The sequence below is a fragment of the Acipenser ruthenus genome, chromosome 7 (assembly GCF_902713425.1).
Source record: "Acipenser ruthenus chromosome 7, fAciRut3.2 maternal haplotype, whole genome shotgun sequence".
In the NCBI taxonomy this organism is placed as follows: Eukaryota; Metazoa; Chordata; class Actinopteri; order Acipenseriformes; family Acipenseridae; genus Acipenser; species Acipenser ruthenus.
In genome coordinates this window covers 26938415-26965547 of record NC_081195.1, presented here as the reverse complement: position 1 = coordinate 26965547, position 27133 = coordinate 26938415, and the positions used below count along the sequence as shown (strand labels likewise).

General features: G+C 45.7%; 1 pseudogene; it reads left to right on the top strand.

The window, feature by feature from the left end:
- Positions 1-869: 869 nt before the first annotated feature.
- Positions 870-27133, top strand: part of LOC117415448 (vasodilator-stimulated phosphoprotein-like) — a 42100-nt pseudogene continuing 15836 nt past the window's right edge.

Genomic DNA, 27133 nt, shown 5'->3' with positions numbered 1-27133 from the left:
AGGTCACGAAATTTAGTATCTCGAGATATTAAATCGTTCTCACGAGATTCTTTTTTCCATCTACTACATGCACATTTTAATCAATAACAAGACTACCAATGTTACTTCCAAATAATAATAATAATAATAATAATAATAATAATAATAATAATAATAATAATAATAATAATAACCACATGGTAACTTTACAAGTAAAGTTGTGGGGCTTGCATTAACTCTTTAAAAGTATTTTTGAGGTAGTGGAAGAAGTTTAAAAAGTTTGACTTTTTAAAGCAAAGTCAAAGTCAAAGTTAAATTTAGTAAAATAGTTGGTCTGATTACTTTGATAGACTCCTATATCAACCGTATTACTTTGGAGTGTGGGGCATTTAGATCACACATTTCATCAGACCTGTACCGTTTGATTGAACTGGTTTCATATTTGAATAGCATAGAAGTAGATGAAGATTCCATATGCTCTAACTTTTTGTCTTACTTGTTGGGAAAGTGGTCAAAGTAGCTGATTTGTGTCAAAAGTTACATCGTTTACAGTAAATAGAAAGTTGGAAGTCTTGGAGTTTTAAAACAATGGGGAGCTTTAGAATGTTGAAAAAAGTCCCATTAAAGTGAATGATGGACAAAAAAAGGACAAAAAGCTTAATAGTTTAAAAAGTATAAAAGATATCAAAAAGTTGTATACAAGCACACTATTCCAGAGCGGTCTACACGTTTTAAAGTTTGAACGGCGTTTCTAGCTTAAACGATGTAAGAGGAGTAGCGTGCCAAAGAATAAGAGGTACGTCGAAGATTTAAAGTGGGGACTCTTGCTTCGCAAGCCCCACTAATAAACTCTACTATGATGAGCCAAGCAGGGATGTTGCCCTTTTAAGACCCGTGTGCTGTGACGTTGCCCGTTTATGGTTCGACGGCTATAGGGCCTGGAGAGGAAGTGCGGATTGCGGCGGTGCATTGTGGAAAACTAGGAGTGTTTGGAATGAATTGAGGAGAGGAGGAGAGCTGCAGGAACACAAAAAAGGGAAACGCAATCACTCACACAGACGTCCCGTTAAAAAAAAACACCAAACCGTAAAATAACGACCTCAGGTGCAACAGCTAAGCGGGGCTGGAGCATGCATAGATGGTGCCTTAATTAAACCGGGAGAGACGGGCAGGAAACGAGGGAGCGCGGAGCGAAGGAAGGATATTTAAAGAATTGCGTTAGACGAGCTTCTCATCGCCCGCCTGCTCCGGTCTCGCATTGACTGCTTTCTTTTGAAACCAGGAAATCGCCGCGGTGCGCTCTCGCCTTCTCTTTCATCGAGTCAGTAAAGTAGCAGCGAGCAGCGTTAGGGACAGTTCGGATCGCCGTGGTCTGAGAGATATTATAATTGTTATAATAATAACTTCAAACCCGGTTCTTACACCGAAAACAGACAGCCTGCACGCCGGGAAACATGAGGTAAGCACCGCAGTGATTTATGGACTGTGTTTAAAGTGTTTTTCAAGTTGTATATATTCATGCTCTGTGTGTTTCAGATTTAATGCTATCGGGATATCGTGTATGATACAATGTCGTCAGATACAGAGTTGTTTTCTGATTTCCTCTTGTGCCGGTTTTCTTCCGTGGCGGATCGATACTAAGCTTGTTTCTGTAATAATGTATCGATCATGTCGCTGTGGTCGAGACTTGCAGCAGCAAACGGCAGGACAGAGTTAAACGGGTTAAAAACATGGAATGCGTTTAACCTTTACCCTGTTATTGACACTCAGCGCATATTTTCTGTTCAATATTCAGGGTTTTGATATTTAAAATAGGATTTGTAAAGTAAAATCTAGACTCTGGCACACTGGAAAATACTCCTTATACGTTGTCACTTTGGTTAGGTCTTCTGTGGTGTGTGTAGGGTTAATAATGAAATGTGCTAGTAGATAATTGTCAAAGATTTTTTTAGTGACTTCAATTCTCTTTTTGGCATTTCTAAACTACTGTACAAAACTGAGTTTCATAATCATGTGAAGTGCAATACATCTTCACAGCTTTGACAGCATTTTGCGGGTACATTTTAGTAACTTTAAAAAACCTTAAAAGTTGTTATCTTTAGTTTTTTATAGCTGTAGATGATTTTCTGCAGTAGTTGCAAAATATTATTTTCTATTAATCTGATTTGTCCAGCAGCGGAATCAGCAGCCGAAATCACATTAATAAAACGTAATAATCTGTATGAAAGCGCTGTACTGTTCGACACCAGACATTCTGTACTTATTTGATATTGTGATCAGCCAGGTTAATTTCTTTGTAATGTTTTTTTTTAAAAGCGCGCAAGGAGCAAGGTGTCTCCGTGGTGTCCCATTGACACAATACAGTTATAATAATATACACAAAACAAAGTTACGACAGATATCAAACTCGGCTGTGCACGATCTAATAAAATGTTTTTGGTTTCAATGTAAAATTTGAGTAGCCGCCGGCTGTGCTGAGATTGAAGCGTGATGAAGGCAGGGCGAGCCCGGGATGTGTTGCCCTGCTTATGGGTGCTTCAGCAGACCCGCCCGGTTTGTGTTTTGAAACTGTGTATCGCTGCAGCAAGACAGACTGAGAAAACTATTCTTGAAACATAAATAAATGCAGATTGGAATGGGGCAGGGTACATAAATATTAGCATGACCTCCATGTTACAGTAAAATGGGGTCATTAACTCCTTCAGGGTCTGCATGGAGGTGTACTGGGTTCAGTTAAAGGATTCAGAACAGGGTTGGAACACAGACCGGGATTCGGAGGGCCCTCCAGGCAGTGGCAGCGTGCGAAGCTTGATTCTGGGGCCCCTATTGCCAGTAATAATGCGCTACGATACCATGACTTCAAACAGGGCAAACACGACACTATTAAATGTATTGCATTTACAGAAATCGCAAAATGAGGAGGACAGTACATCGGCTGGTGGAAACGCATTGATTTTAATTTGATTCCAGGTTCATTCCCACACGCAGCCCTGCGTGTGTGAGACACTAGACACGTATCCCCTCAAGTTTGCAGCGCTGGAGGAATGCAAACGAGTGTGTCGAAATTACTGTCTGTCTTAAATCGTGGGTGACATGTGTTAGTTCTGTTTATGGCTTGTGGCGTATAGATTAAAAAAACTGTAAAATGGCTAGTCATACATTCTGGTGCAGATGAGGTGAAGACATCCCCCCCCCCATCCTCAGTGTTCAGTTACAGTGTATTCCGGTCCAGTATCTGAGGTTCCTGTCTGTTCACAATTAAGCAGACACAGCATTGCATTGCAGAAACGCCAGAAAAAAAGCAACACTAACAACTTCTAGATAACGCCTCGCTCCGTTCCTGAAATAGTTCATCAGTTTAAACGTTTCTGTCAGGAACAGATAAAGGCTGAGTTCTTTACACTATGGTATTTGCTACTGTTGTAGGCTACAGAACTTTCCACAACGCCAACCTTGATTTCATTCAGAAAAACAGGCTTTGACCAAACGCTGATTTAAGAAAAGCAGTGTAAGGAGCATTATTCCTGTTTTGCTGTGGAACTCGACATAGCACTAGAGACTGCATTGACTACAATGGTGTTCATTACATACAGTTCTTGTAGCTTGCTGTACTGTACAGCCCATTGTAATGGAATGTACACACACTGCAGCGTTCTGTATGTGCTCCTCGGTACTTTACACAAACTTACAACTGTCACCAAAGATTTTCCAGCACCTAGAATTTTAGGATTGAGACAATTTAAATATATTCTACCGGAAGCCATAATAGCAGTACAGTATTTCAAAATGCCATATTATTCAAGTTGTCAGTTTAAGTATATGGGAAAACTACAAAGCGGTATGTAATTCAGTATTCGGCAGGTTTCTTTCGATTTTATGAAGCTAAAATAGTTCTATAGGGTGATGCACCACTTTTGGCCACAGCTGCACACATACAAACCTTGTAATCTCTTCATTTCCCACAGTGATATTAAATGGGGTGGAAGGGAGCTGCATGAATATTAAATGAGTGATATTATCCAGCGTAACCAAAGTGATATTATCAGGTGCTTGTTCCCGTTAGGGGTGTGAATATCCTCTGCCTGATCTGAGAGAGACTGCAGGTCGTGATCGACACTCAACTCGCACGCAGGGTTTATTTACATGTATTTACAATAATGCAAAACATTCACAGACAAAAAACACACAGTAAAACACAACTAATAAACTGAAGAGGGACTACAGGCAGCTGACCCCTACCTGCACTACAGGGAGGGTCCCTCTCCTCGCTAGCACACACTCAAATAAACAGAGTGGGATTAGAACCTCCTAAACTAGTCCCTGTCTGGTGTACAGGGGATTCTAACTCCAAGCCCTGCCATATGTCGCACAGACTTGAATGTCAGTAAAATGACACCATGTCCATGTGCAGGGCTCCTGTAAGTGGACAGGGGTATTGAGAGCGCTGGGCTCTGCTAGCTGTAGAAGCTCCAGGCCCTGCTGCTTTGAATGTAGCTAATCTGATTGCATGTGTGAACAGGAACTCTGCTTTTCAATAGCAGCCCATAGGCAGGCACTTCTGCATTTGTTCTGTATTGTGGTGTAATGTGTCAACCCCATCCAGCACAGAGTTAGGTTCAGCCAAATGAATCTCACTCCCACTCGCACGCACACACTGAGACGCGCACACACCTAGACACACACACTCCAACCTACACACACACTCCAACCTGCACACACACATTGAGACACGCACACTCCAACCTGCACACACACTCCAACCTGCACACACACTCCAACCTGCACACACACACCGAGACACACACTCTCCAACCTGCACACACACACCGAGACACGCACACTCCAACCTGCACACACACACACAGAGACACGCACACTCCAACCTGCACACACACACACCGAGACACGCACTCTCCAACCTACACGCACACTCCAGCCTGCACACACACACACCGAGACACACACTCTCCAACCTGCACACACATACGGAGACACGCACACTCCAACCTGCACACACACACGGAGACACGCACACTCCAACCTGCACACACACACAGAGACACGCACACTCCAACCTGCACGCACACGGAGACACGCACACTCCAACCTGCACACACACACAGACACGCACACTCCAACCTGCACGCACACTCCAACCTGCACACACACAGAGACACGCACACTCCAACCTGCACACACAGAGACACGCACACTCCAACCTGCACACACACAGAGACACGCACACTCCAACCTGCACACACACACACACTGAGACATGCACACACCGAGACACACACACCGAGACACGCACACTCCAACCTGCACACACACACAGAGACATGCACACTCCAACCTGCACACACACACAGAGACACGCACACTCCAACCTGCACACACACACCGAGACACGCACACTCCAACCTGCACACACACACACAGAGACACGCACACTCCAACCTGCACACACACACACCGAGACACGCACACTCCAGCCTGCACACACACACACCGAGACACGCACTCTCCAACCTGCACACACACACGGAGACACGCACACTCCAACCTGCACACACACACGGAGACACGCACACTCCAACCTGCACACACACACAGACACGCACACACCAACCTGCACACACACACAGAGACACGCACACTCCAACCTGCACACACACACACAGAGACACGCACACTCCAACCTGCACACACACACACAGACACGCACACTCCAACCTGCACACACACACACCGAGACATGCACACACCGAGACACACACACCGAGACACGCACACTCCAACCTGCACACACACACAGAGACACGCACACTCCAACCTGCACACACACACACACACCGAGACATGCACACACCGAGACACACACACCGAGACACGCACACTCCAACCTGCACACACACACAGAGACACGCACACTCCAACCTGCACACACACACAGAGACACGCACACTCCAACCTGCACACACACACACAGAGACACGCACACTCCAACCTGCACACACACACACCGAGACATGCACACACCGAGACACACACACCGAGACACGCACACTCCAACCTGCACACACACACAGAGACACGCACACTCCAACCTGCACACACACACACACACCGAGACATGCACACACCGAGACACACACACCGAGACACGCACACTCCAACCTGCACACACACAGAGACACGCACACTCCAACCTGCACACACACACAGAGACACGCACACACCAACCTGCACACACGCACAGAGACACGCACACTCCAACCTGCACACACACACAGAGACACGCACACTCCAACCTGCACACACTCGCATGCTAGCCCTGGGTCTCGCTTCTTTCAGCATGATTAGAGGGAGCCACTGAAACATATTGCAAGTGATTACATTTAAATAAACAGACGAAAAGCTGATGTTAACTTACTTAATCTGTTTGTGTAGATCTTGTTGTGGTTTCAACGTCTCGAATGCTTTGTGGTTGACACTCTGAGTGTAGAGCGACACTCTACGAGTGATTTATAAGTGTAGCTGCTGCTGGTAGGTTCCATTGGGGGTGCGTCTTATCATTTATTTTAGAAGGGTGGGGCAGTAAGTTAGCCCTGATTAGAAGGGTTTCATATTTGTGTTTTTGAGAAGTCTGAAGGTGCTTTCACTGTCAGTTCAGGAGCTGCTCTTCACTTCTGTATTCCTGTCAGAGACAACACAGGCTGGATCAGGCAAAGTCTTTTTATAGAAGTAAGAGCTGTCTAGTGATCACGTTTTGTTTTGCTGACGGCACACTAGATCAGTGGTTTTTCAACCTTTTCATCAAGGACCTGTGCTTCCACAAGCAGCCACCAGGTGTACCAGTAACTGAGCAATCTTAAAGGGGAACTGTACTCAAAATAACAAGGCTGTCAAAATGCTTTGTATACATAACAAATGCATCTCGCTGCGCCAGCATTGTTAAAAAGTCCAAGCGATTGGCCAGTATTTCAATTTTTTTGTCCTCTGGAAATGCAGGCCGTCGCCATATTGGAACCTTTCTGGTGTCGCTGTTGTCGTATCGTTGACAGCCACCCACACCAGCGAACACCGGCAGAATGCAAAACGTGCGGGTGCAAAAATAGCAAAAGGAAAAACAGTAACAAAGTATTTGTGTGCCTGAGCCGTTAAACCAACAAAGGGTGGCCATAACAAAACAATGGCTGCATAATCTAGGAACGGGACAGCCACTGCAGAGCGACGTCACACAAAGCACGACGGAAGAGAGCTCCAATACATGCAATGTTAATTTGTTTTAATGGTTTTTATACCATATACTGCTCAAGGAGAGGCTGAAAATGCATCGAAAGCTTTAGTTAATATGTTTTACAGTTCCCCTTTATTAAAGGGCTGTTGTAAAAGCTAGACCTGCTCGATTGCATCCAGGTTTGTTGTGTCTGTACTCGCTTGTTCGTCGCTTCGTTCTGCTGAGTGGTTAATCTATGCAGCCGATGACTGCAATGAACTCAGCATGTTTATATTTTAAATATTTAGCAAGTGTTTGTGTCTGGAATTGGTGACCGCACCTTTACTTGTGTACAGTTGTAATATGAGAAACAGCATGCTGCAGCTCCCATGCTCAGTGTTAGTGGACTCCTGATCTGACAGCATGCTGCAGCTCCCATGCTCAGTGTTAGTGGAGTCCTGATCTGACAGCATGCTGCAGCTCCCATTCTCAGTGTTAGTGGAGCCCTGATCTGACAGCATGCTGCAGCTCCCATGCTCAGTGTTAGTGACTCCTGATCTGACAGCATGCTGCAGCTCCCATGCTGTGTTAGTGACTCCTGATCTGACAGCATGCTGCAGCTCCCATGCTCAGTGTTAGTGGAGTCCTGATCTGACAGCATGCTGCAGCTCCCATGCTCAGTGTTAGTGACTCCTGATCTGACAGCATGCTGCAGCTCCCATGCTCAGTGTTAGTGACTCCTGATCTGACAGCATGCTGCAGCTCCCATGCTCAGTGTTAGTGGAGTCCTGATCTGACTGCATGCTGCAGCTCCCATGCTCAGTGTTAGTGGAGTCCTGATCTGACAGCATGCTGCAGCTCCCATGCTCAGTGTTAGTGGAGTCCTGATCTGACAGCATGCTGCAGCTCCCATGCTCAGTGTTAGTGGAGTCCTGATCTGACAGCATGCTGCAGCTCCCATGCTGTGTTAGTGACTCCTGATCTGACAGCATGCTGCAGCTCCCATGCTCAGTGTTAGTGGAGTCCTGATCTGACAGCATGCTGCAGCTCCCATGCTCAGTGTTAGTGGAGTCCTGATCTGACAGCATGCTGCAGCTCCCATGCTCAGTGTTAGTGGAGTCCTGATCTGACAGCATGCTGCAGCTCCCATGCTGTGTTAGTGACTCCTGATCTGACAGCATGCTGCAGCTCCCATGCTCAGTGTTAGTGGAGTCCTGATCTGACAGCATGCTGCAGCTCCCATGCTCAGTGTTAGTGACTCCTGATCTGACAGCATGCTGCAGCTCCCATGCTCAGTGTTAGTGACTCCTGATCTGACAGCATGCTGCAGCTCCCATGCTCAGTGTTAGTGGAGTCCTGATCTGACAGCATGCTGCAGCTCCCATGCTCAGTGTTAGTGGAGTCCTGATCTGACAGCATGCTGCAGCTCCCATGCTCAGTGTTAGTGGAGTCCTGATCTGACAGCATGCTGCAGCTCCCATGCTCAGTGTTAGTGACTCCTGATCTGATAGCATGCTGCAGCTCCCATGCTCAATGTTAGTGACTCCTGATCTGACAGCATGTAACACAGACAGCTCTTATGATTACATGTTACCGTTTCGTTTTCAGTAACAAGTTTAAATTGCATTGAGTTTTGCTATTTGCAATATTAAGTACACCACAGCAAGCACATTGTCATATTATTATTTATTTCTTAGCAGATGCCCTTACCCAGGGCGACTTACAGTTGTATACAAAACATACAGAACAATTAAGAGCAAGATACAAAATACAATGACTTCAGTCCTAATAAGAGCAAATACAAAACACAGTACGATTTGATATCGGGGCAGTTCAAGAGCAGATAACAGTGTTGATAGTTACATCAGGGTTAAATACGAGTGCAGGTGAAATACAAGATACTACAGATTGGGTTCAGTGCAGAATTAAATACAGTAACACAGGGAGCAGATAAGTGCAAGTTAAAGTGCATTAAAGGCAGAGCGCTATATTTTCATTAGCACAATCTGAGAGTTAAATTTACTGAATGATGTGTTTTTTTTTCCTCTTTTTTTTGCTCAAGTAAGCTGCAATACATTTAATTAATTCCCTTAATTTTTTTTCTCAGCAGTACAGTTCCTAATTAGAGTTCCAAGTATCTGTGCGTTCTGCTTTCACATTTCAGTTTGAGAAATAAACTTTATTTTCTCTGCAACAGCTGACCCTGCTTTAGTACAAATCTCGCACGGCGTACTGTTTTACACTCTGATAATGGCCTGGTGTAATTTTGCGGTTCCAGTTTAAACGTGGTATGCTGTGTACTGCGCTTGCCCGGGCTGCTCAAATGAGAACGGTACTCTTAATTGCCATGCCTGCTTTTTTGTCTGAAGAGATTATCAGCTCCTCATCTAACGGGGGAATGTTGCGCAATAAAATCCTCAAACTCCTGACAGTAAACAATATAACTAGATCAGTTATATCTGGGATGCAACAGGCGAAAAAAATCTGTCCGTGTTGACTCAAAACTGGCGAAAGAGAACGTTGTTATTGAAGTTCACAAAGATAACGCTTTTCTGCTTGGTGTGGTAGCCTTTTCACTTGCTTTTTTGTTTAATTTCTGAGATTTTTGCTCTATTACAGCCCTTCATTAATTATTTTCTTTATTTTAAGTTTCCAGGGCATTTTGTTAATGGCTTGTGTGCAAAAACACAAACCTCATATGTATTTTCATTTGTTTTTCGCTGTTATTGTTCTACGTTTCTTAAGTGCAGCTGTTCATTTTAAGAATTCTTTACACAACAGTACTCGCACACGTTTGGTCACCATTGCAACTGTTGCAAGACGGGTTCGCATACTCTGCTGGTGTCAGTACCTGTCTGTACTTACAAGCATTTATATTCGATCAAATTGCTACCATCCTTCTCGCACCTCAGTTTATTAAAACATGTGAAATGCATTTTTTTTTTGCATTCATCAATATTGGCATGTGCTTTTAAAGGGTGAGGCCTAACCCCGAAAACACAGTTGTCCAAACATTTTTGTTGTCACATTTCCAACCATTTTAGTCGCAGTCTGGAGCTGCATCACAGTAACTCATTTCTTATGCCCCAGGCAATTACGCACAGAAAAAAAAAATCATAATTATGCAAAATGATGCGGTATCTCTACAAGTATGTACAAAGTAACACAGTATTGAGCACTTGTATTGGGTTCTATTCTCTCATACTGGATATCAAAATACTAGCATAAAAAAAAAATAAGTAAGTAAAAAAACAATGGAATTTTATTTTTTAAATATTCTTTCTAAATTCCAAGATTGAAATAAAGGAACATCAGCTCTTTCAGTTTGTCTTCCGAAAGAGAGCGCCTCTGATCGGACAGGACAAGATTACACAGCGAGTTGCTGCGCTCATCATCAGCTGTATTTGTTACTGCATTGATGTATCTGCAAGCTAATGTTTTCAAATTAGGAAGACGGTCAGCTGACCAAAACAATATCAATTTCCCTTTGTCGTGGCATTTTCTGGCAAAATCCACCAATGTTCTGTTGATCCTCCGTGTGATCTAACATTTTTTCCCTGTCCTCTGTTAACGGTGATGTTATTTAATATTACGCACCTATGCGTGGTGATACGTTTATGCTTAAACTTACGCGGGCGCGTAATTACGTAATTCCCCGGGGTGTAAGTTCTCTGTGATACAGACAGATCGATACATTACGATGGTGTGATTTGAGGGAGTATTCTGGTTGAGGAATCATACTGTCATAAAGAAACGGTGTGTACAGTGCTGGTAGATGGTGCTCGGTGTGTGTTTCAGCCTCTCCCACCCTCTGCTTTCAAAAAGGGAAGCTGCTTGCAGAAGGAGCTGCAATAACAGAACGCAGTGGCATTTGAAACGTTCACCACAAGCGCTGCAACTCCGCATGGGGCAGGATGCTGTTTCTGCTTCCTTTTTAAACCTTAAAAAAACAACTTCAAACACTTGAAAAATGCTTTCATTCAGTTTTAGTTTCTGAAAGATTTAGTTTTATCTTGTTCCACCCTAGTTTTCAGAAGGTTTAAGAATATAATAAAATGAAATATTGTAGGTCTCTAGAGACAGATTGACACCATACTTTTAAAAGGGACATCTGACTGCCTATGAGATGAGACTGTTCATTACAGAGACTGTGTGTCTGTCTCTCTGTGTCTCTGTAGTGAGTGTTTCTCGCAGGGCTTGGTGCTGGCTCTGCTCTGTGTGTGTGGGGAGCTCCCAGCTGTTTAGTAGAATGTCTTCCATTAGTGGTGTGCTCTCTCTCTCTCTCTCTCTCTCTCTCTCTCTCTCTCTCTCTCTCTCTCTCTCTCTCTCTCTCTCTCTCTCTCTCTCTCTCTCTCTCTCTCTCTCTCCTGCCCCTGTGGGTTTGTACACAGTGGATGCTGTGCTGCTCCTCCTTCTGTTGTGTGCAGTAGCTCTGGATGACTGTCTTCTCCCTGCTTCTTTCAGTGCAGTGAGTGATCCAGACTCTCACTGTGTGATGGTTAGTCACAGTGATGGTTTCATTGTTCCCTCCTCTGTGCTTCAGGGCTTCTATTCAGAGTGCCGCCTCCAGTCCTGCAATTTACTCACAGGTAACACAATCAAAGCTTTTAAACTGTACCTCCTGCTGTACAATGTGCTAGCACTAGCAACATTAACACTGCCCCCCCTGTGCAGGCGTTCTAACCTCTGCTTCAAACTCCATTGTCTCTTATTTGCTCTAGCGGTGCGGACCAAGGGGTTCAAATCCCATCCTCTCATCTTATTAGCTTCACTGCTGCTGCCTCCGGCTTTCTTCTCTCTTCATGCTGTGCTGAAGTTCAGACTCCTTCCAATGGAGGTCACTTACAAATAAGAGAGCAGCAAGAGCGAAACATATTGCAAGATATTTAGTTGTAAATGAAAGGTGAACTCCAATGCTTTGCTAGCAGTGAATTCATGAGCCATTTGGACTCCATGCAGGGCAGCGCTGTCCTGATTCATCCCTCGACACAGTGAATCATTTCACCTCTGTCAGAGGGAAGCTGACACGAGCAATGACAAAGCCTGCCGTGTGTGTGTGTGTGTGTGTCTGTCTGTCTGTCTCACTGTGGGCTTGTCTACAGTTCTTACAGGGTCAGTAAAGTCCCCAACAAGGTATGCAAACTACACTAAACCTCCCTAATGAGGACACAGACCCTGCCCCTGTAACGTTTAAACAGATTATTCAAACATGAAACAAAACATCCACCAGTAAACTTCATTATTGTGTTGATCCTCCCCCTCTCTCTCTCTCTCTCTCTCTCTCTCTCTCTCTCTCTCTCTCTCTCTCTCGGTTGTTTTAACTTGTTTGAGCTGTGAGTTGCTGACTCTGGTGTTCAGTGGAGCTGTCTGCCTGTCTCTGTCTCTCTCTGCCTGTTGAGATGAGTGTTTAAGGACAGGTCAGGGCAGTGGTCTGGTGTTGGAGTGAGGGGTGGAGTGGAATTGAAGGGGGTAAAATAGTGATTTTTGGGGTAGTGGTTTGTTTGTTTTTGGATGGGGCGGTTTCTGTGAAGCTTGTGAAATTTGAGAATACAGGCAAACAGACAAGAAGAAGCTTTTAAAGAGCGAGCGGTTTCAGATGTCATAATTAAACCGGGAAACTCGAGACTACTGTTACTGGCAGCTGCTAAAGCAACTGGATGAATTTTGACATTTTAAGCAGGAATGGATCAAACTGATATGCAATGGGAGTCTTATTCCCATCCCTGCAGCTGGTCACGTTAAAGATTCCTGCAGGTTTGCTCAGGGTTCATGGGTTTAACAGCAGCGCCGTTGCTCTGAAACCCAACAGTGAGACTGTGTCAGTTATTGCTGTAGCCAGGGTACGAGGGACAGTAATTGAGATACAAACACGGGGGTACGCTAACTCTGATTCAGTTACTGGAGTAAATCTGAAGACAATAGAAACCGGTTTGAACAACATGAACCAGCATAGAAACGCATTCTCTACACAGGCTGTCTCACATAGAAGCTCATTACACAGGCTGTGTCACATAGAAACTCATTCTCTACACAGGCTGTGTCACATAGAAACTCATTCTCTACACAGGCTGTGTCACATAGAAACTCATTCTCTACACAGGCTGTGTCACATAGAAACTCATTCTCTCCACAGGCTGTGTCACATAGAAACTAATTCTCTCCACAGGCTGTATCACATAGAAGCTCATTACACAGGCTGTGTCACATAGAAACTCATTACACAGGCAGTGTCACATAGAAGCTCATTACACAGGCTGTGTCACATAGAAACTCATTCTCTACACAGGCTGTGTCACATAGAAACTCATTCTCTACACAGGCTGTGTCACATAGAAGCTCATTACACAGGATGTGTCACATAGGTCAAAGTGTCCTGAAACCTGGTGGCAATCTGTATTCTGTACACAGTGTTGGTATGTCATGGTCATCAATTTTTTCACTATTTGTTTGTGCTGTATTATTATTATAATAATAATAATAATAATAATAATTATTATTATTATTATTATTATTATTATTATTATAATGCCTACATCTTTATCCGGCCAGTAAACTAGAGACTGGTGCTGTGACAGTGTGTCTTATCCAGTGTTAGAGTGACTTGGACCTGTCTCTGTCTGTCTGTCTGTCTGTCTGTCTGTCTGTCTGTCTGTGGGCTCCATTTGTCATGATCTGCGTTGCGATCAGAATTAGTTTGCTCTTTCTGCAGTGTCATTAGTTTGCTCTTTCTGCAGTGTCATTAGTTTGTTCACTTTCTTTCCCGCCTTTTAATTCTTTCTCATTCTATCACTTTACGCATCTTCCTCGTTCTTTCTGTCGTCCTTTGCTCCCTCGTTCTTTTTTTCCCTCTCATCCTTGGATTGGACAAGGTGTTTTCCATGGCAGCAGTGCAGAGGAATGGGGGAGGGAGAGAGGTGTGTGTCATTCTGCCTGACAGGACTTGCCCTTCTGATCAGGCAGCAGTCCTGCTTAACGCCATATACAGGCATGCCTGCTCCCTTCCTCCCTCCCTCGCTCAGGCACTGTTAACTTAACCAGGAATTGCAGCTATTTCCTGTTAACCCTTCGTGGGGATCGCAGGCTCCCAGCTGATTGTGTGGAATGGACTGACCCGTCACTGCCTGCCAGTCGCTCAGAGGAGGCTGCTTTTAATGCTGCTCCGTGGCTGAACGTTGGCTGCGTGTTTGCTGGGCGTTGTCTGCATGTTGTCTGCATGTTGTCTGCATGTTTGATGCATGTTTAATGCGTGTTGGCTGCGTTGTGTCACAGCTCGACTCTCTGTGCTAACTCCCTTGTGGTTACATTCTTTATCCTCTGTGTCTTTGGTTGTTAACTCTTTCACTGCCAGAGAGACTTCCCCAGACTCGCTCACACTGTAAAACCTCCCAATTGGGGCCTCTGTTTAGCTGATTAGCTCCTGTTGATTTTTTATAGAAATCTCCCACAGTAAAAGCACAGCAAAGTGTAGTAAAGCACAGTGAAAGCATGGTAAAGCATAGAGAGGTACAGTAAAGCATATTATAAACTATGGGAAAAGCAGGGTAACACTGCCAAAATACCACGGTAAACCTTTCTAAGGGGTGTTAGGACATGTTGATTCCCTGTCTTCTGCTGTCATGCAGATCGGGAGGTAGATGATCTGGCCTGTTCTAACCCCTTTGCAGGGCTTGCCTCCTGTCTTGGTGTCCCAGATTCCTAACTGCCCGCTATTCACACAGACCCTGGTAAAGGGGGGTGGGGCAGTGCTTTGAGTTTCCCCCCGGAAGTGTCCTGCTTTGTGAGGATCCTGCGTTCGTGATCACGTTTCTTCAAGCAAAGCCATTTGTAGAGTCAAAATGCCCACGTCAAGTTTAAAAAAACTACAGCAGAAGAAAAGATGACTTTAAAGACTGAATCGCTTTGTCATTGAGAACGTGATAGCAGAGAGGAGCACAGAGTTACTGGTCAGGGCTGAGCCAGCAGATGTGCATCACAGAGCTGTGTTGTGCTTCTAGGTCTATTCACAGTACAAACGATGCAGACCAGTATTGTGATACAAGATATATGTAAAGACAGCATCGCGATTCATCGACGCACAGTGAACACACTCCCAGGACCCTGGCAGGTAGATTCTGCGTGACTCGACCCATTCATCTGAACAGGAAGGCAAGGGCTGAACTGCTAATGTGCAGGTTAAAGACTGCTGCTTACCATTCAACTGAAGAGCAAGCTCTGTATCTAGTAAAAGCATAGGCAAGCATTGTAAAGCACAGAGGTATGGTAATGGAATAAACATGAGAGACGCATGGAGGGGTGGGACACTGCAGAAATGCCATGGTGAACTTCTGCAAGGGAGCTCCCCGTCCTGTCAGTGGGGCAGCGTTGCTCTGACAATGCTGTCTGCTCACTGCTGTGTCTGCAGATCAAAGCGCATTGTAAAACAAAGAGCTCCACACTGGAAAAAATGAGAGGCTTGTGAGAACAGGAGAGGTGTTTATACCTGTGTGTGAGACTAATGATAAACAAGGCTGTCGTGCAGAGAGATGCACTGAAACGCACGCCAGGGCTGTGAATTCAGACAATGTGAGGACACAGACTTACTGACACTCTCTCACACATACACAGACTCTCTCACTGAGACACACATACACACAGACTCGCACACACACTGACACGCAGTCTCACTGACACTCTCGCACATACAAAGCAGTCTGATCCCTTTCTGTTTTTGCTATGAGTTTAATAATATGCCCCTGAGCTTGTTACCTATACACACTGTGGCTAATCAAGCTTGTAGTAACACCTGGAATGGTTGAAACTGCCATGCAATGGAGTCTTATTTCCATCCCTGTTATTGCACACATAATATTTGTCTGTCTGCCCCCCCCCCCCCCCCCCCCCCCCAAAAAAAAAAAGTGCTCAAACCCGATGCCCGATTTTAACCATTTTTATGTAAACATTAAGCTAGCATTCTAACATTACCAGATATTTCATCACAAACAGTTCTACACCAGATTGTCACAATCAAGAGAGCTGCAAACAACACTTTACAGGCAAGAGTCTCTTATCGACAGACAGCTGCACCTGCACTAACCTGAGCGTTTGAAATGGAAGTATCGTCACACTCTTGTGCTGTTCGTAACATTCTGAACTACAGAAGAGTCAGGTTCGGTTTCTGTCTCTGGCGTTGGAGGTTTAGCTTTTTTGTTGTAGAAAAACTCCAAACGTAGCTGTCTTTTTGCCATTTTAACAGGGCTCAAATTCACTCCGTTTTAGCACATATTTTCGCTGACTGAAAAAGTGAAAGTCTCACACGAGAACAAATATAACGGTGAAGGGTCTTAGACACTCTTTGTTATGTTATTATGTTTTGAAAGTTTGAAATAAACTGCGCATTTTTAAATAATAAACCCTGGCAACAGATTTTTTTTTCGGGAGAGGGTGGCAATGGTAACTTTTTTAAGGTGAATAGTCACAGTGGTGAAATTGGCAACCTGATTTCTTATTAGTGCATTGACGTTTTATTTTCGAAAAATAAAGAACATTTTTTTTAACAGAAGATCCAATAATCAAATACACTGTTGTGCAAAATAGTTAAAAAGAGAGATTCAGTTCAGAACACTTCCGTTTAAAAACAAAAAAGGAAATACGAAGCAAAGGGCTTGAACTTTTAACATGCGCATCAGATTTCAATTTCACATTATGATAATAAATAACTATATATAATTTCATTCGTACTTATGGTTGTTCATTTCACATTTGGTGTTCAGAGCAAAGCAAACCATTTTATTTAATTTCACAAATCCTGACTAATGTAATTACTCTTTGACTGACGCAGGACTGCCGATGGTACCTAATCTTCTGGAGGTTCGGGGGAGGAGGGACTTGTGCACACAGTTGCATTAACTACATTGTATAACTACAGCGCCTTTAAAAACAAAAAAAATGTACAAACAGCTGATCCAACAAAAAACTTGGGTTGATTGACAGCAAATCCAACCACTCATTTTTTTTGGTATCACACTGCACTGACATTCGCTAGTTGAGCTGACGGACACGCTGTAGCCTAAACAAATAATCAGAATGAAAACAAGTAGGTAACCGAACTCAGGAATTGAAACATTTTTGCCGGTTTTCTCTCAGCAGCGTCCAGAACTGTTTTCATTCTGATTTATTTATTTAGCTATTCAATTAATAACAGGTTGTACATTTACCACTCCATCTCTAAGACCTGGATGGACTTGGTTACCGTCCCTTGATGAAGCTGGCTGCACAATCCGTGAAAAATGATAATCTTATTAGTAGGCTGGCTGCTGGAGAGGTCAGCTGGCAGTAAGATATGTCATGAGGCGAGTGCATTCTATGTAAATACATAGGTTACTCATTACATAGTAGATGTCCTCTACCACATCTATGTGTGTAGTAGCTAGGCTACATAGCATATACAGTAATCATAGCCTATATGTTTCATGCATCTGTGTTTGGGGTTGAGCAAGTACAGCTTGCTTATGTATTCTCATTGGTTGATAGCAACGCGGTAAATAAAAAGTTCTTTCCGTGAGCGAAAAGAAAAATCAGCGCCGCCCATGCCACGTCCGCCCCGCTATAATGGGAAGCGAAAAATATAACAATATTGCAATTTCTTACACATGTTTCAGTGTGAACGATCCTAACACAGTGGCTAAGCCACTGCCTGGCAGAAATCTGGGGGGGCACGTGACCAGGCGTGCCCCCCCCTATGCGTCGCCACTGGTGGTTAGTAAGTTGCGCCGTGTGAACACATCATATTAGCCTGACTCAGAGGAAGCTGAGGACTGAGAGGGGTCAGGGAGGGGTCGCTGCGCTAGAGAGAGAGAGCAGTACCGTGCTCCAGACATCGCTGTGTCACGCTGGCATGATTCTTCTCACTGTACCGTCACTCACTGTACCGTTTTCAATATATCTAGAGCACCACTTGTCTGTATGTCATGAAGCTTGCTCAGAACCTTCCTCAGCTTTAAGTTGTTCAGCATGTCCGAGGGAGTATGGAGGGGTGTGTCTCTCTGACTGACTCTCTCTGGAAGTACCATTTAGGGTTTTTGCGTATTTCTACAGAACCGTTTGTCCGATTGTGATGAAACTTGCTGAGGGCCTTCTTGAGCAGGATGTATGGACAGTATTGGGGTGTGTGGACGCTGTCTGTATATAGATTACATATACCCAGAGAATCACTTATGAAGCTTGCTAAGCACATTCCTTAACACAAGTTGTTGAGAGGATGAGAAACCGATAACATCTCTCACACACTGATGAAGGCACTAGAGCCCAAACACTTGTTTGCTAAACTCATTTAGTTTCAGTAACCCTGATGAAGGCACTAGCTGAAATGCTCGTCTGCACGACTCTGTTTCCTGCAGTCTTGCTCATTGTGGGACTGGCTCTGGTGGTGTGGTTTAGTCTCAGCGCTCAGATTGCAGATACGAGCTGTGCATTGAAGACGGTCCTTATAAGGAGCTGACTGTGGTGCATCTCGTTGGAGAGAGAGCTCAGCTCCGCGCACAGCGGCTCTAAGCAGAGGAAGCTGCAGATTGTATCGGAATCTCTGAATCGCTGGGGTCAGACTGACTCAATTCATCGCTGGATAAGAGACCAGACTCCTCCGATCGTATCAAAGTCCTTCACTGGCTGTTGCACACACAGCAGTCTCACCCAGTCCAGGTTTTACCACGAGCTTGATTAGCCCCAGTGTATAGGTAACAAGCTCAGGTGTGATCGTATTTACATTCCTGTAGCAGAGCCCCACAGTTCCTGCCCCCACATGCTTTTTTTATTTTTGGTTCTGGTTGGTGTTTGAACAGTGTTACCTGAGATTAGCTGTTTTATAGCAGGTAATTTGGTAAACGGCATACACTTTTCCAATAATAGAATACAATACAACTCGCTTTTATATAGTCCTCTTCATGTAAAGCATCCCAGGGGCTATAAAAGAAAAAGCCAATGACTAAGCAATCCAGCTATAAAATGATCCAACTCAAACACATATGTTTTTTAAATTGATCTTGTTTCAACTGTGCCAGCATCCCTGACATGATTTGGGATAGAGTTCTAAAGACAGAGAGCTTCTACTATAGACCCCCCTCCTGATTTCAGCAGACTTCTACGATCTACCACAAAACCAGCATTTGCTGATCTCAGGGTATGGCTAGGGGCATACAGTACCAACACTTCCAGTTAATATGAAGGCACGAAGCCATGAAGGGCCTTCTGAGTAGTAAGGAGAATTTAAAATCAATCCTGAACTTCGCAGGGAGCCAGTGTAGTGATTTCAGTATTGATGTGTTGTCCACGGCGAGGGTGCGTCGGTACTCTGGCTGCAGCATTTTTAACCACTTGCAGCCAACGCAGTTTAGAATCAGGAAAGCAAACGAAGCATTGCAATAATCATTTTATTCGACGCTTGCATGGAAAACCGTACCGAGTGTATTTCTGGTCCTAGCGCCCTTCCTCGCTATTCCAGTGACGTTGAATTGTTTAATGCGCACGTCTGATGATAAAAACAAGCTGGCAGACGTGGAGCAAATAAAAAACGATTATTTTTACAATTACTGAACGAATATGATGATGTCTCTGCACTTGTTTATGTTAAAGTTCAAAGTTTCTACCCATTCATTTCAATAAAAAAAAAACCGGTATATTAATGCTATTTTGTTTAATAATCCTGGCAAAAAAAAAAAGCTAAGAACATAAGAGCAAGAAATGTTTTGGCACAAATATAAAAGAAATTGACCTTTATTTGATGTTAGACTATTGATAAAGTGATAAACGTAATTTCCTAGTGAGTTGTTTGAATGTGTATTATGTTATTAAACTGTACTTTTGAAATCATTTTGAAAGTCTGCTCCCTGACTTGGGGAATCCTTCTGAATCATATGATAATTCAAATCATGTGATGAATACTATCCATATATGGACTGTATCTAGGGGGTTTCCCAAATATAAACCAATCAGAAGTATTAGTATTTTATTTTATCATGTCACTGCCAAAAATGCGCTGATTTGCCTGACAATCACAGAAATCGCAGAAATAGAATAAGCAACCTTTAAACTAGTGTGAAAATATATGAAAACAATGCTGCAGGTTTTATACCTTTGCCTTCGTAAGTACCTTTTACTCATGCAACACTTATTTACATCATTTTTGAGATGCACTGCAGGTTCACTTTTTCCATACGGGATGTAACAGGGCCAAGGTTTATTGATTTTTTTAAAAATTTTTAATTTTGTTTTTTTAAGAGCTTAACTCGGTAGAATAAACTTGCTAGATCAATGAGAGAGTACAAAAAATGTCTGAAAAATCATCTAGTGGGTATATTTCTTGCAAATAACCTGAAAACATAGCGACACATGCAAATTAGGCTATGACCTCACGAAACGACACGGGGAATTCCCTTCTTTGACTCGTTAGAATTTGCAGTGGATGGAAAACCATTTTTTCGCCCTAATGTCGCTACTATTTTTGTAACAATTTTACTGAGTAACTTATAAACTCACTCGATAAATGGATGGAAAATGCAATTCAGTGATCTTACAGAGGCTAGCTCAGGGAGAGAGGGAGTGCAGGCTGTCTCAATGATCTTACAGAGGCTGGCTCAGGGAGGGAGGGAGTGCGTGCAGGCTGTCTCAGTGATCTTACAGAGGCTGGCTCAGGGAGAGAGGGAGTGCAGGCTGTCTCAGTGATCTTACAGAGGCTGGCTCAGAGAGGGAGGGAGTGCAGGCTGTCTCAGTGATCTTACAGAGGCTGGCTCAGGGAGAGAGGGAGCGCAGGCTGTCTCAGTGATCTTACAGAGGCTGGCTCAGAGAGGGAGGGAGTGCAGGCTGTCTCGGTGATCTTACAGAGGCTGGCTCAGGGAGTGAGAGAGTGCAGGCTGTCTCGGTGATCTTACAGAGGCTGGCTCAGGGAGTGAGAGAGTGCAGGCTGTCTCGGTGATCTTACAGAGGCTGGCTCAGAGAGGGAGGGAGTGCAGGCTGACTCAGTGAGAGAGGGAGTGCAGGCTGACTCAGTGATCATACAGAGGATGGCTCAGAGAGGGAGTGCAGGCTGACTCGGTGATCTTACAGAGGCTGGCTCAGGGAGAGAGGGAGTGCAGGCTGACTCAGTGATCATACAGAGGATGGCTCAGAGAGGGAGTGCAGGCTGACTCGGTGATCTTACAGAGGCTGGCTCAGGGAGAGAGGGAGTGCAGGCTGACTCAGTGATCATACAGAGGATGGCTCAGAGAGGGAGTGCAGGCTGTCTCGGTGATCTTGCAGAGGCTGGCTCAGGGAGTGAGAGAGTGCAGGCTGTCTCGGTGATCTTGCAGAGGCTGGCTCAGGGAGTGAGAGAGTGCAGGCTGTCTCGGTGATCTTACAGAGGCTGGCTCAGGGAGTGAGAGAGTGCAGGCTGTCTCGGTGATCTTACAGAGGCTCTCTCAGGGAGTGAGAGAGTGCAGGCTGTCTTGGTGATCTTACAGAGGCTGGCTCAGGGAGGGAGTGTGTTAGTGCTGCCTGGCTCAGGGAGGGAGGGTGTGTGTGCTGCCTGGCTCAGGGAGGGAGGGTGAGAGTGCTGTCTGGCTCCGGGAGGGAGGGTGTGTGTGCTGCCTGGCTCAGGGAGGGAGGGTGTGTGTGCTGCCTGGCTCAGGGAGGGAGGGTGTGTGTGCTGCCTGGCTCAGGGAGGGAGGGTGTGTGTGCTGTCTGGCTCAGGGAGGGAGGGTGAGAGTGCTGTCTGGCTCAGGGAGGGAGAGTGTGTGTGCTGCCTGTCTCAGGGAGGGAGGGTGAGAGTGCTGCCTGGCTCAGGGAGGGAGGGTGTGTGTGCTGCCTGGCTCAGGGAGGGAGGGTGTGTGTGCTGCCTGGCTCAGGGAGGGAGGGTGTGAGTGCTGTCTGGCTCAGGGAGGGAGGGTGTGTGTGCTGCCTGGCTCAGGGAGGGAGAGTGTGTGTGCTGTCTGGCTCAGGGAGGGAGGGTGAGAGTGCTGTCTGGCTCAGGGAGGGAGGGTGTGTGTGCTGTATGGCTCAGGGAGCGAGGGTGTGTGTGCTGTCTGGCTCAGGGAGGGAGGTTGGTGGTACGGTGATTGCTTCTCACTTTCACTACGGAGGCTCACTTGCGCTGGCTCACTTCCTGTTCAGGGTGCTCGGTTGTGTTCACTCAGTCAGTCTGCACCTTGGCACATGTGATTTGCTCACTTCCTGTGTGATCTATGATTTGATTCAGACCTGTAATCTGTTTTCCCACGCTCTGCATTTGTCTATTCTTGGTCGGGGGCACACGTGTCTCCGGGCACATTTCTGTCTTGCCATTTAACTACAAGGATGGAAGTAAGACTCCCATTGCACAGCAGTTTCGCCTATTCCATGTTTTACAAAGAGCTTGATTAGCCACAGTGTGTATAGGTAACAATCATCGGTTTGTACTAAACTCCTAGTAAATCATTTCCTTCCCTGTAGATTGATAGTCATTGGTTGCAGGAGGTTTTTAGTGGATTTTAGAGAGAAGACAGCTACAGTATATTGGTGGGACCTGTGGGATATTTAGATGGATAGATCAAGGATGGAAATAAGACTCCTATTGCGTAGCAGTTTCACCCATTCCAGATTTTACTACGAACTTGATTAGCCCCAGTGTGTAGGTAACAAGCTCTGGTGTGTCTTAATAAACTCGTATTACAGTAACACCAGTAATGAAGCAGGCTGCTATGCAGTGGGAGTCTTATTTCCATCCCTGAAGCAGGGCTGGGGAGTAATCTCATGCAACACATTGCTATAATCTTATCTGAATTCTCCAAGTGTTGGTTTTTGACATCAGTACAGCCAGCGCCCACAGATTAGAGTTTACAATACATTCAATAAACACACACACACACACACACACACACACACACAGAGCTGTATCTGCTTCCAAACAGGGAAGGGCAAAGATCTCTGTTTTAGCTGTTTTGCTTCCTTTCTCCAAGTCTCTATTAGAGGTTAATCTGCACAGCTGACCCGTTCTCTCATGGCTCAGCTTCACGGTCCTCTATCCATAACATAAGAGAGATTGTATCCCTTTTGATCATAGCATTACAACACACACAGCTATAAGATGGGGACTTACCGGGCTCTGTGTGTGTGTGTGCTGGAAAATGGGAGGGAGCATTAAACGTGTCTGTTACTAATGGAGCTTGTTTTAAAAGTGGAGCGTGGAGGAAACTGAAATAAAGACTAACATAGGATCACTAAAGTGCATGCCAATGTGTGCGAGTTACAGATCTCGCTGGTTGAGAGGTGGGAGTAGAAGGGGAAACAGAAGTTACGAGCTGAGAGTGGAGTGATAGGCTGGCATTCTTTATTAATGTGCTGGGTGATGACAGCGCTGGAGAGCTGAGAGTGGAGTGATAGGCTGGCATTCTTTATTAATGTGCTGGGTGATGACAGCGCTGGAGAGCTGAGAGTGGAGTGATAGGCTGGCATTCTTCATTGTTAGGTGCTGGGTGATGACCGCGCTGGAGAGCTGAGAGTGGAGTGATAGGCTGGCATTCTTCATTGTTAGGTGCTGGGTGATGACCGCGCTTGGTTCATGCAGATTGATTTGCAGTTGAAGGTTTGAATCGTGACCTCTGTGTTTCTGGATCAAGTGCAGATGTGTCGGCTTTCTTCATAAACATTAAATATTCACACTTTTAAATGTGCTTTGTGTTATGTGGTAGTTAACTATGTCAACACTGCAGAGCTGTAGAGAGGTTGAAGTGTAAGAACTCCACTGCAGAGCTAAATAGAGGAGAGAGAGCTCAGCTGTATACAGGTCATTTGATTCAAACCATGTGACACAATGACCTTTCAGCTCTGCTAACACTACCTGCTCCTCACTCTCACCTGTGTCTTTCCGAAGAGCAGAGTTGAAAGGTGATTTGAATCGAATGGGGAATGTGATTTAGGATTCTCAGTAGCTCGGACAGATTTAATGAAAAATAAGAACTCCATTGGAGGAGCAACGGAACCCAGATCCACTCTGAATCACTGCAAACACCCATACCACAGAGAGCAACAGCACCCAGATCCACTGCAAACACCCATACCACAGGGAGCAACAGCACCCAGATCCACTGCCAAAACCATACCACAGAGAGCAACAGCACCCAGATCCACTGCCAAAACCATACCACAGAGAGCAACAGCACCCAGATCCACTGCCAAAACCATACCACAGAGAGCAACAGCACCCAGATCCACTGCAAACACCCATACCACAGAGAGCAACAGCACCCAGATCCACTGCCAAAACCATACCACAGAGAGCAACAGCACCCAGATCCACTGCAAACACCCATACCACAGAGAGCAACAGCACCCAGACCCACTGCAAACACCCATACCACAGAGAGCAACAGCACCCAGATCCACTGCAAACACCCATACCACAGAGAGCAACAGCACCCAGACCCACTGCAAACACCCATACCACAGAGAGCAACAGCACCCAGATCCACTGCAAACACCCATACCACAGAGAGCAACAGCACCCAGACCCACTGCAAACACCCATACCACAGAGAGCAACAGCACCCAGACCCACTGCAAACACCCATACCACAGAGAGCAACAGCACCCAGACCCACTGCAAACACCCATACCACAGGGAGCAACAGCACCCAGATCCACTGCAAACACCCATACCACAGAGAGCAACAGCACCCAGATCCACTGCCAAAACCATACCACAGAGAGCAACAGCACCCAGACCCACTGCAAACACCCATACCACAGAGAGCAACAGCACCCAGACCCACTGCAAACACCCATACCACAGAGAGCAACAGCACCCAGACCCACTGCAAACACCCATACCACAGGGAGCAACAGCACCCAGATCCACTGCCAAAACCATACCACAGAGAGCAACAGCACCCAGATCCACTGCAAACACCCATACCACAGAGAGCAACAGCACCCAGATCCACTACAAACACCCATACCACAGAGAGCAACAGCACCCAGATCCACTGCAAACACCCATACCACAGAGAGCAACAGCACCCAGACCCACTGCAAACACCCATACCACAGAGAGCAACAGCACCCAGATCCACTGCAAACACCCATACCACAGAGAGCAACAGCACCCAGATCCACTGCCAAAACCATACCACAGAGAGCAACAGCACCCAGATCCACTGCAAACACCCATACCACAGAGAGCAACAGCACCCAGACCCACTGCAAACACCCATACCACAGAGAGCAACAGCACCCAGACCCACTGCAAACACCCATACCACAGAGAGCAACAGCACCCAGATCCACTGCAAACACCCATACCACAGAGAGCAACAGCACCCAGATCCACTGCCAAAACCATACCACAGAGAGCAACAGCACCCAGATCCACTGCAAACACCCATACCACAGAGAGCAACAGCACCCAGACCCACTGCAAACACCCATACCACAGAGAGCAACAGCACCCAGACCCACTGCAAACACCCATACCACAGAGAGCAACAGCACCCAGATCCACTGCAAACACCCATACCACAGAGAGCAACAGCACCCAGATCCACTGCCAAAACCATACCACAGAGAGCAACAGCACCCAGATCCACTGCAAACACCCATACCACAGAGTGCAACAGCACCCAGATCCACTGCCAAAACCATACCACAGAGAGCAACAGCACCCAGATCCACTGCAAACACCCATACCACAGAGAGCAACAGCACCCAGATCCACTACAAACACCCATACCACAGAGAGCAACAGCACCCAGATCCACTGCAAACACCCATACCACAGAGAGCAACAGCACCCAGATCCACTGCAAACACCCATACCACAGAGAGCAACAGCACCCAGATCCACTGCAAACACCCATACCACAGAGAGCAACAGCACCCAGATCCACTGCAAACACCCATACCACAGGGAGCAACAGCACCCAGACCCACTCCGAATCACTGCAAACACCCATACCAGAATTGGGGATTCAGAAGAAGACTGCGCTCTCCTCGTACACCAGCTATAGGGCGCTTTGTGATCATGTGACCTCGGGAGAGCTGTACTGTGACCTGCAGAGCGTGATGCTGCTGGTGGAATTAGGAATAAGCACAGCAGCATTGCAAGCAAATTCACACAGAGCTTCTGTTCATTCATAGACCTGAGCGGCACCTGCTCATCCTAACTAATAATGCATGGGGTGGGACAGTTAGCCTGATGCTGTCAGACGCAACATTACGCATGGTGGATTAGACTGTAGCCACGCTACCAGGACAACGCGCAAGAGCAAACCATGTGAACAGGGCCGGGTGTGACTGATCGTCTGTCTGATTGATGGCTGGATCCCTCTCTCTTCGCAGCGAGACGAATACTGCCTGTCTGCTTAATGATTTGATTGATTGATTGATTGTCTGGTTTATTCCTCAGCGAGACGAGTACTGCCTGTCTTGATTGATTGATTGATTGATTGATTTCCTGGTTTATTCCTCAGTGAGACGAGTATCTGCCAGGCTCGTGCCACCGTCATGATCTACGACGATGGCAGCAAGAAGTGGCTCCCAGCAGGCACTGGGGCGCCGGTCTTAAGCAGAGTGCAGATCTACCACAGCCCCGCTGGGAACTCCTTCAGAGTGGTGGGGCGCAAGATGCAGCCAGACCAGCAGGTGAGACTCCACTGTACAAACCAGTATAGAGAAACCAGTACAGATCTACCACAGCCCCGCTGGGAAGTTCTTCAGAGTGGTGGGGCGCAAGCACACACCAGTACAGAGACCAGTAAACCTGCTTTTTAGAAATTAAACCCATCCTCTGGTATTAACGATGTCCTGTGATCTTTTTTCTTTTACTAAAAACCGGATTTTTAATCGGTTAGTTTGTCCAGCTGACCCTTTGTCACAGTATGAGAGTGTCCGCTTCACTGCCAGTGCTCTTGCCTGTCCAAAGTGTGTGAAGACAGAGAGACGGGGTCAGCCGGACGT